Source organism: Puma concolor, chromosome A2 (assembly GCF_028749965.1).
Source record: "Puma concolor isolate L17-30 chromosome A2, mPumCon1.1.hap2, whole genome shotgun sequence".
Taxonomy (NCBI): Eukaryota; Metazoa; Chordata; class Mammalia; order Carnivora; family Felidae; genus Puma; species Puma concolor.
In genome coordinates, this window is record NC_141668.1 from 86,172,756 (window position 1) to 86,188,686 (window position 15,931).

Here is a 15,931-nt window from a genome sequence, read left to right on the forward strand (position 1 = left end):
CAGTTCTGAAAAGGAATACCTTCATTCATTGTGTGTGTGTGTGTGTGTGTGTGTGTGTGTGTGTGTGTGTGTGTGTGTAAAGCCAGTGGTGGTCAAAAAAGCCTACCACACTGCCACTAATTATCTTAATATAAGCATGGTTTATTGATCTGAATCAATTTGGACATGGATTATTAGCCTTGTAATAGTGGCCAGCTTACCAGAATGTCCACTAGACTCATTGTCACATTGCCAAGAACAAAAGAAAGTGAAAGAATGGGGCAGAGAATGAGTAACATTTGAAGCCAGCATCTGCAGAGTTGGATGGATATCACTAGTTGTCTGTACATCAAGGATGATTATTTGGAAGGAAGCAGAATGAAGGCAAAGGAGCACATAAAAAGAGGTGTAGGGGCACAAAAAAAAAAAACCAATTTTATTGGCATAAGCAGTATCATAGAATGCATAGGCCTAGGAAGTTAGCATCCGAGACCTGAGATTGAATCTCGCTCTGACACTTATAAAATAACATTGAGGAACTTTGTATTTATGTAAATACATATTGGCAATTATCATTATTTTCCTTAAGGGGCTCTGCCTTTTAGTTAATGAAATATATTTATTCAGGATTAAAATAATGTAGTAATGCTGACATGAAATTAATTTGTAAGTCAAAACCTGGTTTCTACTTCCAATCTACTAAAACGGTAGGTGGATCAAAGTTTGAACATCAGCTAACAAAGACTGCAAAGTAATGTCAGAATGCCTTGATCATTTCAATTAATTAACCAAAAAAAAAATTTATTCAAAACTAGTGTGTACTTGGCATCATTACAAGGAAGGAACAATTATATTTCTACGTTTTATCCCAATTGGAAATAATCATGCTTCTTCATGCAGATGAGACATTTTTTTAAAAAGTCTTGTCCATTAAACATGTCATTTATAGAAGTATTTCTTCTTTATAGCTTTTCTTTAAATAAAAGGAAATTGTAAAATCCTTTATGTTGTTCAGTTCATTAATTATGGATAATTTGCCCTTCTGACCACTTTTACTTTCTGGAAACAAAAATAAATGCTTCCCTATATCAATTTAGAGGACAGAAGAAAAGCTTAGTTCGCAATGTAGATTCTTCTAAAATTTTCCCCATAAGTGTGATTTAGACATTCTAAAATTAAATTCTTTCAGGCCAAGTTACACAATGATGCTACTAAGTACAAAAATGAGATTACACTAAGAGCTCTAATGGTGTTTTAGAGAGTTCACAAGTTCTGTCATGCCTGCTTTATTACATACATTAATTCAAGATTATTTTACCCACTTGGGAAGCTCATTCCCTTTTAACATATGTTTCTGATTCAGCCGTAACACCACACTGACCAAGCCAATGGACTCTTCATTGATGCTTTACAAGATCCTAAATATCAAAGCTGCATCTACCACAAATCAGTAAAAATTACTAATTTTATCAGAAAGAATTATTTTATTTATTAAGTGAATATTTAATACTTTCTGTCAGCACTTTTTAAGTTCTGGGAGCTGTTAGAGTTATGAAGAAGAATTAAACACTGACCTTACTCTTAAAGTTTTAAAGTTATTTTGTTGCTTGGTTTGCTTTTATTTCATTTTAATTGTTCGTTTGTTTTTGTTTGTTTGACAGAAAGAGTGCGCAAACAGAAGAGGGGCAGAAAGAGAAGGAGAGAGAGATCCCAAGTATGCTCAATGCTGTCAGCACAGAGCCTGACACTGGGCTTGAACTCACGAACCATGAGACCATGACCTGAGTTGAAATCAAGAGTGGGCTACTTAACGGACTGAGTCACCCAGGCACCGCCCCCCCCCCCTGCTTTTTTTATTTTTAGAGAAAGAGAGAGAAAGTGAGTGGAAGCAGGGGCAAAGGTGGGGGGAGGGACAGAGGCACAAGGAGTGAGAGAGAATCCCAAGCAGGCTCCAAGCCCAGCCCGGAGCCTGATGTGGGGCTCTCTATCTCACAACCCTGAGATCTTGACCTGAGCCGAATAAAAAGTCAACCTATTAACCAACTGAAACACCCAGGTTCCCCAGTTGGTTTGCTTTTAGAGGCTAGTGGATACGAAGCTCATCTTTACAACACAGTTGATAAGAGCAATAGAAATGCTTTGCATAAGGCACTAGGTGTCACAATATTGGGGTGGTAGATGCTTCCTCATTGGAGATATAGGGTTGAGAAGTATTTTTAAAGCATACTTACAATATGTAAGTATAGTCTTATAACTACCACTTATTCTCTGCTTATATGAGCTCAACTTTTTTAGTAGACTGGGGGTAGGGGAAATGTGGAGATGTAGGTCAAAATGTACAAAGTTTCAGTTATGCAGGATGAGTAAGTTCTCATACCTAATGTACAGAGGGGTTACTATAGTTAATAATCCTGTATTGTGTACTTGAAATTTGCTAATAGAGTTGATCTTAAATGTCATTACCAGAACAACAAAAACAAAGGTAATTATGTGAGGTGATGAATAATGTAATTAGCTTGATTGTGATAATCACTTAACAATGTGTACCTATATGAAAATATCACATTGTACACCTTAAGTATATATCATTTTTGTCAATTATACTTTAATAAAACTGGAAAAAAATTAAAAAACTGAAAGTGGATACAAAAATTATTCTACAAACCCTTTTTAAAAAAAAAAAAGTACTTACACTTTGCAAAGGAAAAACAACTGAGACACAGAGAAATTAAGAAAATTTCTCAAGTGTACACAACTAATAAAGGGCACAGCCGATGGCTAACCCATTCTGCAAAGCCGTTTGAATATTCATTCTTCTCTGAATAGTCAGCAGTGCCTTTGAGAAACCAAAGATCCCAACAGTTCTCAGGTCAAATGGGATCAAAGCAGTGGATGAATAGAAAAAAAGCTTATTTGTACATTCCTCCTGGTCTTATAATTAACACAGTCGCTCATCTTTATTACTTGGAAAATGTAGCAAATGTGTTGACTTGGCAAAACAGGAGTATGACACAGAGAAGCTCAGCTTTTTGTTGCTTTTATTTGCTTTTGTGTATGTTGCTTTTTTGATGTTTGTTAATCAAATGAAAGTGAATTTATGGTCCACAGAAATATTCTAAGCATCAATAAAAAACAATTCTAAGAGGGGCGCCTGGGTGGCGCAGTCGGTTAAGCGTCCGACTTCAGCCAGGTCACGATCTCACGGTCCGTGAGTTCGAGCCCCGCGTCAGGCTCTGGGCTGATGGCTCAGAGCCTGGAGCCTGTTTCCGATTCTGTGTCTCCCTCTCTCTCTGCCCCTCCCCTGTTCATGCTCTGTCTCTCTCTGTCCCAAAAATAAATAAACGTTGAAAAAAAAAAAATTAAAAAAAAAACAAAAACAATTCTAAGATAGACTCAGATCCTACTTTATTCCTACTCTGTTAAGGTAAATAAAAATTATTCTGAACTGTTCTAAAAGAATTGTGATACCAATATATTTTTCTCTCAGCATACCCAACAGGCAAGTCAGACTCATAAAAAACAAGACTGTGGGCCGATCCATTTTTATACTAATTTATAAGATTTATTAAATGCCAACCACACTAACATTATTAAGGGAAATCAAAAGTACTGAAATAAAACCCTTTTGTTAAGGAGAATAAAGAAATAGCTCTTCAAAGTACAACTTAGAATCCTTATTTATTAAATCAGTAAAACAGATGGAAAATAAGCAATGGTGTATGTTCATTAATTCTATGGAACAAAGTACACATTGAGGTTTACACTAAAATCTAATTTAAGGATAACACATTTGATTCTACTCAACATGATAGGTTTATTTTAGACTATAAATTACTCTTTAATGATATCTGGTATCTTTACAGTTGAGGGTTTTGATACTGTTTAAAAAAAAGAATCTTTATCAAGTGCATTGGAAACCCTCCTGAAATTCTACGTATAATTAGATGGCACATAGTACCATGCATGAGGAATAAAAAAAGGTGTTTTTTTTCAAATCTACTCCTTCAGGTATGTAGAAAAGCATACATCTTCCTCAAAGTTATGGCATCCCCTTAATTCTTCCACACCTTGTTAGGCTGGCATATCACGTGGCCAATTTTTAAAGAGAAGACTTGGAATCTTCACTCTCTTGTACATATACCACAGTGTGTTTGAGTATAACAAGACAGTATCATTAGTCTGTAAGAAGACAATATGTGTGTGTGCTTTTATTTTTAAAATTTTTATTATTTTTAAAATGTTTATTCATTTATTTGGAAAGAGACAGAGAGTGTGTGTGTGCGTGAGCTGGGGAGGGGCAGAGAGAGAGGAAGACAGAAAATCCCAAGCAGTCTCTGTGCTGTCAGTGCAGAGCCAGACATGGGACTGGACCTAGCAACCATAAGATCATGACCTGAGCTGAAGTCAAGAGTTGACCACTTAAGTGCCTGAGTCACCCAGGTGCCCCTGTCTGTGCTTTTTTAAAGTTATCATCCAGTTTAAAACTTATTCCCAGGATTAGAGCTCATTTAATCCACTACCCTCAGTTTATAGAAGAAAAAACTGAAAACCAGAGGGGACAAATGGTCCCAAATCATAAATCTAACTATTGATAACACCAGGGTTAGAGTTGAGATTCTAAACTTTTTACTCCAAGATGACTTTCCTGAATTAATTATCTCTTAATTACTTGTTACTTATTTTTCAATATAAAAATGTGTCATAAAAATAAATCATCCAAATAATAATAGTGTACAAAGAAATACCTAATGTATTAAAAACACTTTTGTACATTTCTCATATTTCTATTATACCTGCTTACTAGTTGAATGGCATATTTATGAGGGACAAAATACCTGATACTCTGGAAAATACAAAAGAAATAGGATCATTCTTGTAACTGAGTTTACAAATTAAATAATATTTGAGAATAATTTTTAAATGTATCATTAAATGCTAAAATGTATATACTACACTTGGATGGTTAATGCTAACACCTGTCAGGATATGCAACTGATCAGAGTTTGGTTTTTCAGGGACGATTTTCTCAAACACAGAGGTTCTCAAAATGTAGTCCCAGGACCAGCAACATCAGTGTCATCTGTGACTCTTTAGAAACACAACTCTTATGTCCCCACCTGAGACCTACTGAATCAGAAATTCTGAAGGTGGAACCCTGTACTCTGTTTTTGAACATGCCCCAGGAGATTCTCCAGTAAATATCAATAGAAAATGAAATATTTAGTCTGGGAAAGAATAAAAATAATTTTAATTTTTTAATTAAAAAATTTAATGTTTCTGCTTCTGCAAATTTTACTTTGAAATAATTATTTCAGATTAGAAATATTTTATGTTAAAAAGAGATTATATAGGAATGTAGATCTCATTCAAAACTCAATTAACTTACATGCCTTCCTTATACTCTAAAATATACATTGAAGAGAAACAGGTAGTTCACACAAGAATTTTCAAAACTATCCAAAATATTACACTTAGAGAAATGTCCAGGAAATAGTAAAGATATAATTTTCTGCACATTTTACATCAATCTTTATAGATTTAAGCAGTAACTATTTTTAACCACTGATGTTTCTGACACACTAAAAGAAACCCACCTAACTTTGACATGTATTTGTCATAGCATTTTTTTTTAAGAAAAATAAAAACTAATCTACATTAGGTTTTTTGTTTTTTGTTTTTTTTAATTCCAAGCTACGTGGGAAATTTAATATATTGGATCACCAAATTAGGAAGGAAAGGATTTCTATTTTGTAAAATATAGTATGCATTATGAATTTCAATGCTTTCTAATAGTTTCTCTATTTATGATCATGTGAGTAGCCACCCCACAGTACTGTGAACAGTTGAAGTGCATAAAAGGCATTTAGCTCTTACCAGAGTGAGATGAACCATATGCTTGAGTTAATTAGTTCTCTTTGTTCCTGAAATGTTTTTCCTAACTCCTTTGTCATAGTTTTGTCACACTCTGTTCTTTCTCCCACTTCTTCACAGCCCTTCACACAGCTGAAGAAACATATTTTAATGAAATCCAGGTTAAAATTTAAAATGTTTCCTCTGAGGAAAAAAAAATTAAACCTACTTGTTTGTAAAGTTGGTATTATGTAGTTTTTGGTTAAATGTAAAACATTCAAGAATATTAACAATGTTACAATTTGATTGGGCAACGGTATATTTTCCAAATTCTATGTTTGCAATATATGAATGAGAAAGTTTTAAAAAGTTATTAAACCAAGCAATTTTCTTCCTGATATTAAGTGGTAATACAACTTTGATATTTTCATTAAATCCACAGCATATTTTAAAGTCATGAAGACAAACTCTTGAACAAATGTAGATTTGAAGCGTCTTCTGTAAAGAAATGTTAAGAAGGGCCTACATTTCTAGATCATCCCACTTCCATCACTCACTCATGTGGAGACTTTGGGGAAGTGAGTGAATATATTACACTGTGATTTCTTTGGTTGTAAAATGACAGAACAATAGTAAATTCCTCATTGTATGGCTATGGTGAATAAATGGAATTATGACCTATGGCACACATCAAAAATTGCCTGGTAATGATGCAGTTTTGGAGTGATGGTGGGGATCCAGAGCCAATGGCCAAGAAAGAATTCTCGAGATGTCTTTGGTTCAAAAGGTGATTTTACTAAAGCACAGGGACAGAATCCCTAGGCAGAAAGAGCTGCACTGGGGTTGTGAGGAGTGACTGATAACATACTATGGAGTTGGGGGAGGTTAAGGCAAAAAGGAGGTTTCCAAAAGGACTTTTATATGCTAAAGAAGACTTTAGCTATTGTCTAATAGGAGGCCTAGCTATTGTCAAGCAAAGGTTGTTTTTCCTTCTACCAAAGCATTAACGTTAAGATGGTAGGGAGTTCCTGGAGCAATGTTATACTCCACCTGTCTCAAGTATTTGCCAATGGGCTGCAGGTTCTAAATAAATTTAATTGTATTTATATTTTCATCTTGCTTTTGTTCCCCACATCACCATGGAAGGGAGGGAGATGTTAGGAGTCCAGGAAATTGAATCTATGGGTTTCTGGAGGTTAGGCTATTGATAAGATTGCCTTTTTCTTATAATTTATTAAGATATTTGTAAACTGATGGAAATCATGTCCTGCATGACTGTGATTTCCATCAGTTAACCATTGGTTTTTCCCTTTCCTTTGTTCTTGTGCAGCCAGGAGTGCCTGAAGAATGGGGGTCTGTGGGCTGTGGGGTGTTAGCTTGCCTTATGCTTCCTCATCAGTACAATGTATTTTTTATAAATGTCTGCTACTACTTTAGATAACTAATAATAAGACCTTATTCATTGGTTATAATGTTAAGAAAAGATTCTAGTGAGCAGGGAGCATTTGTTTATCACAACTTGATGGACAGTGGCTATTGTTTTCTGGTGGGTAAAGGCCAAGAATGATGCTAAACTTCCTGTAATGCACAGACAACCCCATAACAAAGAATGGTTTGGCTCTAAATGCCAATAGTGCTGAAAATAACTAATACTGTAGTATAACATGGCTTGATAGTAAGTTCTACATTGTGCTTTTTGAAAGCTCTTCTTAAGTAATACAGTTCAGTAACATAACTGAAAACCAATAATAGACATTATAAAGCAATTAAGCAAATTATTATAAGCAAATAAAAGCATTTTATATAAAAATTTTATAAAGCAAATATAAGCAAATAAATAAAGCAAATAAAAGACATTATAAAAGCAATTCTACTGACTATGTGTATTTTTCTAACGTTAATTTGATAGCATAATGGAGGGGAAAGGTCACTAAAAAAATCCTTGACGCCTCTCTTCCTCTCCCAGGACACACCCAATCTGTCAGCAAATTTTGTAGGCTCTGTCTCCAGAATCTGCCACTTGCCATAACCTTGACCATAACCACCTTGGTCCAAGCCACCATCATTTTTTGCCTCCTAACTAGTCATCATCCTCTACCCATTCCCCTTATATACTGCTCCATAGGAAAATTCATTTTCACACTTTGCTTTTTATATTTATAATGTAAGGAAAAATAAGTTCCTGCTCTGCTAAAATTCTGGAATTGTATCTTATGTCAGGGCCCAGAAGAAAAGGGGAAAGTGCATACAGTGACCTAGCAGTTGCTGTTACTTGAATACTCCACCCAACTCAGGCATCTTGAGCTTTCCACTTGATCTTTCCTTTGCTCATCATATGCTTCCTCCTAACATTCACATGGTTCATTCCCTCCTTACTTTGCACATGTTATTACCTTCTTAGTGAAGCCCTCCCAGACTATCATGAAAACTGCAATTTCAAGTCCATGATCTATGGTGCTTTTTCCCACCAGCAACCCAAATTCCAATTCACTGCCATATTTTTTCAACAACAGTTATCATCTGGCGTATTGTATATTTTATTAATTTGTTAATTGTTCTTCTCCTTATGTAAGAAAGTAAAATGCTTTAGGGCTAGAATTCTTTTTTTTCCCCTACTCTGTTTTGTTCATTGCTTTTTCTCTGAAGCCTAGAGAATGCTTGGCATATGCCAGGATTAAATCAATGAATAAACATAATCACTATAGAGGAATGCAAAGGATAACATCTGCAATGTCATAATTTAACTATAAACAGAACTACACTGTTGACCCTATTATTCTCCACTCAAGAGCAGCATCATAAATAAAAATTCAGTTTGTTTTTTTTATTTATTTTTTTAAATTTTTTATTTTTTTTAACGTTTATTTATTTTTGAGACAGAGAGAGACAGAGCATGAACGGGGGAGGGTCAGAGAGAGGGAGACACAGAATCTGAAACAGGCTCCAGGCTCTGAGCTGTCAGCACAGAGCCCGACGCGGGGCTCGAACTCACGGACCATGAGATCATGACCTGAGCCGAAGTCGGCTGCTTAACCGACTGAGCCACCAAGGCGCCCCAATAAAAATTCAGTTTGAGCCACAGTTTTTAACACTCCAGTAGCATTTTTATCTTTATTTTTTAAAATGACAGTTTTCTATGTTCATTTATTTGTTTGGAGATGCAGAGAGGGCACGAGCAAGGGAAGGGCAGAAAGAGAGGAAGGGAAAGAATCCCAAGCAGGCTCTATGCTGTCAGTGCAGAGCCTTACACAGGGCTCCCTCTCCCAAACAGCAAGATCATGACCTGAGCTGAGGTCATGACCTGAGCCAAAATCAAGAGTTGGATTCTTAACCTACTGAGCCACCCAGGCAACCCTCTAGGAGCATTTTTTAAAAGGTTAAAAATTAAAAAAAGAGAGAGAGAGGTGAAATTAATTATAATATAATAATATATTTTGTTTACCTGAATATGTCTACAGTAGTATCTTCTATGTCTTTATATCTACAAACATCTCAGTTCAGACTAGCCACATTTCAAGGTCTCAATAGACATGTGTGGCTAGTGGCTCCACACTGGATTCTAGAACAAGAGATAAACACTATTATTTGGTGGACCTAAGCTTATGTCCACTAGTAGAGAAAATAATACTGTTATATTCTGATGAGCTTTATACATGTGTTTAAATAAATATATTAAACTAATTTTAAATTAATGAGATTTATATAGTAGTATAATTTTTTATTATTTATAAAAGATATATGCCAGAATTTACATATTTTAACAGATTTGGAATTGAAGAGTGGTCTTTACCTTAAAGTTGTTTGCTTATATTCATATTAATATAATTGAACACTCAATTGAAAAACACTAGGGATAGGCTGACATAAAGCCATCCTTCCATGCCAATTATGAACCTTCCATAGGGAGCAAATTAGATTAAGCCAAAATGTAATTTGTATATCTTCACAAATAGGTCCCAGTGATTTCTTGTGAAGCCACAGAAGAAAGTCTAAATACTTTTTCAGGTGACAATTGATAGAAGTTTTGAATATTGAATATGATGATCTAACTCTTCTGTTTAAATAGACTGTCTTTTGAACAATTCCTTTTATGTTATGTTGTCCTCAAACTTTACTTCTCTTATCCTTGTCCTCTGGATATGCTTGAGTTTATTGATGCTCCTTTTAAAGTTGTAAGAACTGGAGTAAGGCAAATACTCAAGATCTCACTCAACTATATTATCTTTTCCTGGGTCAAATTCTGTCCAGATTCCAACCATTATTTTATCAATTCTCTCGCCCACACCCTCAATACTCTTGTCCCTTTGTTCTAACACTCTATCCAGGTTAACAGCTCCATACCCCTAATCAGATCTAACTGCTGACCCACTTTCTATAATCAGGCTGCCAAACACTAATTAACACAGTTAGAAGAGGGCATTCCTCAGTGATGCACATGGGCATCACAATATCAGAAGTATTTTTGAATGCTTTCAACTCAATGTTATTGCTATTTTTTCTACCTTCTGGCAATCTGGTAAAGTGATAATCACACCTGGGTTGTCTTTCTTAAATTATGAACAATACTAGGTGAAGAAGATAACTGGAAAAGTTAAAAGGTCACTAGAATTCTTTTTTAGGGTCAACCAAGGGGCAGCTTTGTGGAATGAGCAGCCTTCTAGGAGTCAAGTGAACTTGGAAGATGACCTCTCTCTGGCCAGTGAGCTCTGTAACATAGTTCATCATCAGCTACCATATTACTCCTCTTTCCCTCAGTGCCCTGACCCCTGAAAGCAGAGATTGGTAAAACAACCTTCCTGGGCCAGCCACTCTCAAGTCTCAAATCTAATAATATACTTAATATTTTGAATCTCTAATAATGTGAAGCTTTGGGAATGACTGTCTACTGACCCAAGATTTGCATTTCTTTTCTGTTTATTTTACCAACAATTTAAGCCTTGAAAGTTATAAGGCCATCTCATGATTCTTATGTAAAATACAAGTATTTTATTTTATTTTAAGTTTTTGTTTTATTTCCAGTTAGTTACCATACAGTGTTATATTAGTTTGAAATGTACAATATAGTAATTCAACACTCCCATACGTCATCCTGTGCTCATCACAAGTGCAATCCTTAATCCCTATCACCTATTTAACCCACTCCCCCATCCATCTCCCCTCTGGTAACCATCAGTTTATTCTTTATAATTAGGAGTCTGTTTGTTGGTTTTCTCTCTCTCTTATTTTTTTCTCTTTGCTTGTTTGTCTTGTTTCTTAAATTCCACATATGAGTGAAATCATATAGTATTTGTATTTCTCTGACTGGCTTATTTTGTTTAGGATTATACTCTGGCTCAATCCATGTCACTGCAAATGGCAAAATTTCATTCTTTTTTGTGGCTGAATAATATTCCATTTCGTGTGTGTGTGTGTGTGTGTGTGTGTGTGTGTGAGTGTGTGTGTGTGTGTGTATATACAGTTTAAATTTCCCAAAACACTCCAAAATATTTTTAAAAAGAAATTAAAAAATAATTGTATACTATTATTTTACAAACCAAAGTTACAAATTTATATTGAAACCCATCCATACAGAAGTGTTTATAACTTTGGACCCTATTTATAGTTCATTTTAATGAGTAGGGTAGAATATTAAATAAATAACTCTTTTAAAATCTAAGTCACTTTCATAGAGCATCTATTACTTTCCAGACACTTCTGCTGCTGACTTAAAGGTAAAAAAAAAAAAAAAACAGAGTCACTAACTTATAACCTAAGTTTACAATTTAGTAAATGAAATAATATGTAGAACACATACCTTTAATACCAGGCAAACCTCACATACTGTAATTGTCACTTGCACTGGAACCATGAAAATCATTCAACCAACCTATAGGAGATTGAGAAGGGCTTGATAGATAAAAATGTCGTTTTGAGCTGATCTTTAGGAGATTGGAAAAGTCAGAAGCTGGAGTGGTAAGAAAGGAGTCTTCTAGTACAAGGAACAGGGCAAGAAAAAACAGCAAGTGACAAGGAGAAACATACTTATGGCTAGAAGACAGTACTTTAGGAATGAAGTAGGGCTTGGAGGGAAGTAGCAATAGATAAATGTGAACTGTTAATGGAGAGTTATAATGTCTGAATAAGTTGTTTTTAGGGTTACCTTAGAAATCTGATTTTATTTAGTAAAATAGTGAGATCAATTTAAGCAGTTTTACTGAGGGATATACTTCTTTTTCTTAAACACCTTGTTATTTGAAAAATTCATGCGTATATAAATAAGAAAAACTATACCATGCACCCATCACTCAGCTTCAACAATGGCCAATTTATCGCTAATATTGTTTCATTTATACCCTGCCCCTACTTCCTCCACCCTCCAATCATTACAGATTATTCCGAAGGAAATCAAAGAAATGATATTCCATTTGTAATGTAATATAAATACATTTTGGCATTTATTTCAAAAAGGTAAGAATAATAGCACAACATTGCCATCATCACATTTTAATAAACAATGACTCCTTAGTATCAAACAGCCACTTAGTATTCATACTGCAGGAATTGTTTACTAATTTTTTTTTTATTTTCTTACAGTTTGTTTGAATTAGGATCCAAATAAAGTCTATACATTGCAGTCAGTTGGTGACTGTACCCTCCTATCTCTTCTATTTACTTTGCAATTTATTTTTTAGGGAATCTGGTTATTTGTTGTGGATTTTTTTTTTCCATTCTGAATTTTACTAAATCAATCTGCATGATTATTTAACATTTTCTTCCATTGTTCCCTCCCCCTCCCCTTTTTCTTTGCATTACAAAGCAATTCCAGAAATCATCCATCAAGCTTTCTGTAACCATGTGGTCAGACGTTGCTGCAGAAAATCACAGTGGGGCATTTTGTGTTCACCACCACCAATACCAAACAGGTACTCTTCAATGCCCAGTAGTGTCAGTATCTTCTTCTAGTAAATATACTTTCCATGATATGCAGTGCATTTTATACCTTTTATGAGTAATTTTGACTTTTCTAAAAGTTGTATTTTTATTTGATAATCCTGTTTCATATTTTTTTCTAAAAGAACTAAAGCCGTTAAATCGGAGATCCCACATCTTCCCGTAACCAATTCTTGATTCTGGTTGTATCTGTTCCATTCTTCTTTCCTCATATTGACAGAAGTGAATGTGTACATGTTGTCTTCTTTGATTAGGAACAGCTTATAAATCTGGTACCTCTGTAGTTTTAGTACTTCTCACAATTTACAAAATGTACTTATTTCTTGATATTTATTTTATGTCAATATTTCCAGCTATAGGCTAGAAACTCTGTGGGAAAACTTTTTTTTGCAGGTTTCATTCCATATTCATGTCTAGACTAGCATAGTGCCTCTTCTATTATAGTCACTCAATAAATAGTTGTTTAATGAGAGTATAGAACAATGACAGGAAAGATAGATGCATAAATGCATGGATTGAGTGATGAGTGAATGACCAGAAAAATAGATGTCCACAAATACAAAACCAAAATAAAATAAAACAGTATGTGTTATGCAGGATAAAAATGAGTGTAACCTATTCTCATTTCTTTTGACTTCTTTTAATGTCTTGAATTGATCCACATATACAAACCGTCTACCTTAGGGAAAAAGAAATTCTATCAGCAACTACTATTCTCTTCTGACATCTTAAATATTTGGAAATTGTACTTTACAATGCAAAATGATTAGGGGCACCTGTGTGGCTCAGTCGGTTGAGCGACCGACTTCGGCTCAGGTCATGATCTCATAGTTTGTGAGTTTGAGCCCCTCTTCGGGCTCTGTGCTGACAGCTCAGAGCCTGAAGCATGCTTCTGATTCTGTGTCTCCCTCTTTCTCTGACCCTCCCCCACTCATGCCCTGTCTCTCTCTGTCTCAGAAATAAATAAACATAATTTTTTTTTAAAAAATGCAAACTGATTAATTGAAAGTAGAAAAGACATTAATTCAAGAAGTTGTATGCTTTGTTCCAAGATTTTAAATGTATTTTATATATTTTAATTAAGTGAAATATTTGAAGCTACACCTAGAAGTTTTAGAGACGTTTCTCTTATTGAAAGAAAAAATGGACATAGAAATGTTCAAATAAAATTCACTTCTTTATAAAGTTGCTTACACTACTATTTTCTGCTTTTGAAAGTGCACATGGACTTTCATAATTCTGCAATTGAAATAGATATGGTAATTTTATGAATTTATTGATAGATAAAAATAATCAGTCAGTGCTTGCTAGGAGTACAATTTATACAGACACAGATATTTCAAACTACTATTGTATAACCTGAAATGAATGCCTCCAGTTATAAAAAGATGAAAAATTATACATTCCAATGATTTATGCATTTGTATTTGTGTATAAATACAATTATGTATGTATGTATACACTTTTAAAGATTTATGGATTTAGTATTTCTTCATTCTAATAATAAGTACCTTTTGACAAATGCGTTCATTTGTCTTTACCTAATGAGATTATCATTAGACAAGAAGCCATCATGGTTCCTAGAACATATATACTTACTGAATGAGATAAATAGACATTATTTCAAGAAGGAAAAAGAGGAATTACTTGGTTTGTGATCAATACTAAGCCACAAGTATAATTTTTATGCTAATACTTAAGTGGATTGACTAAGCGCTCACAAAATATTCTATGATTGATAAAAGGCCTGAAGAGGGAATACTGAAATAATGTTTTCAAGGAAGTAGATCCAATCACTTCATGTCTATTGCCTCAATAATATTAATGTGTTGTGTAATAGCAAATTATTTCAGTGACTGTCTTTAGACAAAGGTATTCCAAAGAGTCCATGCCCAGTGCCCCGGTGACTTTTTGTCTTTGACAACTTAACATACATGTACCTATTCATTCACATTCACTTCAATATCAGCATGTGACGCTTGGTATTTCATATTAATCTGATGAATGTGTTAAAACAAAATGAACTTTTACTCCATTACAAATAAAATGTTCAATTTTTTTTCATTTTTGAAAAATGCAGATTTTGTTTTTTTTACATTATTTTTTCATTTAAGTATACACTGATAAAACAGTTAGAAGACTTCTAAATAGTTTTATTTTATTCATCTGATATTATTTTTCTATCTTGCAACTACTGCCCTATGAAGAATTAATATCTCAAGACCAAATGTGGGATATATATTATTTTCAATAATTCATATTGCCTGTGCATAAAATAAAAATGCTTAATACAAATCATTTCTTTTAATGTTATGTCACTTTTTTTTAGCTATTTCCCCTTTTTAATTTTAGTTGCCAAAATTTTTACAGATACTGTAGGCAATTAAGGAGACCCATCTCAACTCACAAATTGTATGTTAAACAAGTATTTTGAAAAAGTGCAATTAGGTTTTTTATACTTGTAATTAGTGATCATATTTTTATCCATAAAACAAGAGATTTCTTAACATTTTCAAATTTTATGAAAGCAAAAAGCAAAACAAATAAACAAAAAATTCTATTGAGGCTTCACCAATAATCTTCACTTTTACATGGGTTAGAAAGTGTATGTTGTTTAATAAGAACAACAAAGTATCAGAATACAGATAAAGTATGGAGATTAAAGGAACAAATCATCTTCCTTTCTTATGTCAGGTTGATAACACAATTGGTAGAGCATATGCCATCTAGATGTGATTATGAGTGAGGATCCTTTCTTCTGCATCCCAACGATAAGTAGATGCCAGCCTTGAGACTTTACAGCTTTTGAGACTTAGAAAGGCAGAAATACATACCATATTAATTTTAAAAAGGCATGACACTATTTTATTTATTCTACTTTCTAGTTTATCTATAACCATACACAGAATCTCTTTGGCTGGATATAGACCTGTGTTGTAATTTTTTTAAAACATTATCCAGGTTAAAATGTCAAAAATTTTGACATGTTAAGTGACAATTTAGCTTCAACAATCATTTTGCTACTAGAATCAATACTGCTGTATTTACAGTTTGTTCTTATGTGTTCTAAAATAAATTTAAAGCATATGTATTTATGCCTGCACCTATGCATTCTAACTTAGTGTTAAAATTTTTACCCATTGTTTAATATATTAGAAATATTTTTGAAAAA

The 15,931-nt window shown here is 33.9% G+C and overlaps 1 long non-coding RNA gene across 2 annotated transcripts in view; it reads left to right on the top strand.

Annotated features, from left to right (window-relative positions):
• LOC147583289 (uncharacterized) overlaps positions 1 to 2,774 on the top strand; it is a 29,288-nt gene extending 26,514 nt beyond the window's left edge. For both annotated transcript variants that reach the window (XR_015248057.1, XR_015248058.1), the window contains one exon: positions 1,641 to 2,774. This is a non-coding gene — a long non-coding RNA (uncharacterized LOC147583289). The remainder of the gene's footprint in view (positions 1 to 1,640) is intronic.
• Positions 2,775 to 15,931: the final 13,157 nt, after the last annotated feature.